The 2,352-nt window shown below is 56.4% G+C and overlaps 1 pseudogene; it reads left to right on the top strand.

Moving 5' to 3' along the window:
- The window catches only part of LOC102439375, a 34,495-nt pseudogene that overhangs the window by 26,080 nt on the left and 6,063 nt on the right, over window positions 1–2,352 (top strand).

The following is a 2,352-nucleotide window of genomic DNA, read 5'->3' as shown; positions in this document are numbered from 1 at the left end:
CCAACAAAATCGTCCAGAGAAGGCGGCCGCCAAGACCATGACCGCCCTCGGGATCGACACAGCCAGGTACGCGGCCGCCAAACCCACCACAGCCAGCGTCTCCGGCCTGGCCATTCGCAGCGCGCAGCGAGCACTCACCTTGGCGGTACTGAAAGCCATCTTGTTTAAAGCTGGATGCGGCCAGTGAGCTCGCAGTTCCAGAATCAGGTTTTTCTATAATACAGTCTCTCTTCTTCTCTTTCCGTTTATTCCAAGGGTTAAATTAATGGAAAATCGATCAAAAACCCTGTAGTCTATGGCAGTTTGCCGACCACTGGTCTACGGCATCGTGCTCTTGGGCACTAAGGCATAACAGGAGGGACTATCTTTCCCTCTAGTCTTTGTTCCCAGCTTCTAGAATTCTCAATCTAAAAAACATGGTCCGTGCACTTCTAGTATGGCATACACTCTCGTATGCCTGTCATTTCCCAGCACCGACTGGGGGTATGGGAGCTCTCAAACAGGAGTTTAAGAGGCCACGTCCGGTATTGCCTTACTTGAAACCATGCTCTGTGCACACATTGCAAGAAGTGGGTGTGATGCTGGCTCTTCCTTCTTTCTTACTTTCTCCAAATCCCCTCCGATTTCCACCCCTGCCTCCCTCCTGCCGACTCTGGCTGGACCTCCTTCTACAAGAGCCCGCCGGCCCGCCCTTTCTGCAGCGCAGACCTGCTCTTTCTGGATTCCCCATCTCCTCCAGCTCTCCCTCCCCCTGCTCCTCCGCGTGTCACCGTGAGAACTCGTAAGCTTCTGCGCAAACACGGAGCAGACACTGGACAGTTCCCAAATCTGACAGGCGTTTGTCTGGTGTTAAGAGCCTTCGGCCGTGGCTTCTGCCCCGGGACCCCCTGACCCTGAAGAGCCGCTGCCCGTGCCCCTCGCCTGCCTGCCGAGATCGGGGCTTCACAAACTCCACAGAAGGGGCTGGATAGTCAGAAATGTTAATTCCACGTGTGGCTTTAGCCTCGTCAGCATTAGGAAAGCATGTGGTTGCCGTTATGTGGGCCCAAGAGAAACTAACCCCACGCAGGGGGGCCACTGTGCAGGTCCCTGCCCACGGGGTCACCAGCACGGAGCGCGGCTGGGCGCACTGAGGCCTCCCTGGGTCTCGGCCAAGTGTGGCCGCCCACGGTCAGCCACAGCGGTCAGCCGCAGCGCTCCCCGACCGCTCCTAGCCCCGGGGCCTGGCTGTGCACCCCGAGGCGACCGCTGCAGCATGAATACGCAGCTTTGAAAACTCGCTGGAGCGCGGTTCCGGCCCCTCACCCCCTCGCCCTGCACAGTCCCACTCGGGTACCACGCCCTCCGTGGCTGCCGCCCGTGCGGTAGGCACAGAGGTCATTGAGTTCTGTGTATAAATGAGCCCCTGTGACAGGGCTCAGCAGTCCTCTTGTCCACCCGTTTTTCGCGGTTGAGTATATTTTTAATCGCTGCTTACTGCTTTCAGGCAGCGCCAGTCTCAAACACTACTTTTGGTTTCTTAAGAATCCTTGGCTTCCATGTCCCGTGTCCCCCAGTTCAAAATGCGTGTGTGTCCCCCTATCCCTGCCCCAAGTTCCCTTCCTTTGCAGTAAGTTCACACGTTCAATCATACGGCCCGGACCCTCCTATCCCAAGGAGAGGGCTCCCCTGGGATGTTTCCATGTTTACAGGCGTGCAAGGGGGCCGGGGTTTAATTTAAAGAACTTAGGGCGAGTCTTTAGGGGCCCAGGGCGATTTGCTGAAGGTACTTGAGAGAAGGGTGCACTCAGGCGTCAGCCAGTGGCCACTCCTCCGTCACCTGGAGCCAGTGCTGGTCTCAGGGCCGCCACATGTGCTTCACGGAAGGTCTGCCCACCACCCTCGGCTGCTGTCTGTCTTCTGGACAGTTGGGGAGTGCAGGTGACCCCCCCCTCACGAGGCACAGGACTGTAAGGACTGGACTCCATGAGACATACATGAACTTCGCTTACATACCAGCCTCTCGCGTCTGTTTTCACCTTTGCTTGTGCATGAAGAGAAGTCAGGGAACCTACTGCCTAGTGTAGACGGCAGACACACAGGTCCCCGATGGCCAGTATTTTTTAATTTGTTTTCTATTGAAAATTTTAAGAAAAATTTAAATGTAAAAATTTCAGTGCAGCAGAACGCCCTGTGTGCACTGAGCAGGATGAAGGTGGAAGGTGGTAGCTTGTCGAGCTTGCTACAAGCCCTTTTCCAGGAAAAACGATCACAGATCAGACCCCTCAGTGCACATCCCCGAGGCCCGCTCTCCCTGCACAGAGAGCACCCCTCCTGCGCGGCTGCTGCGAGCCTGGCCTGCGGGAAACGGAG

Source organism: Myotis lucifugus, unplaced genomic scaffold (assembly GCF_000147115.1).
Source record: "Myotis lucifugus unplaced genomic scaffold, Myoluc2.0 scaffold_457, whole genome shotgun sequence".
Classification (NCBI taxonomy): Eukaryota; Metazoa; Chordata; class Mammalia; order Chiroptera; family Vespertilionidae; genus Myotis; species Myotis lucifugus.
Note: the sequence above shows the minus strand (reverse complement) of the source record. Positions and strands in the feature narration are given on the sequence as shown.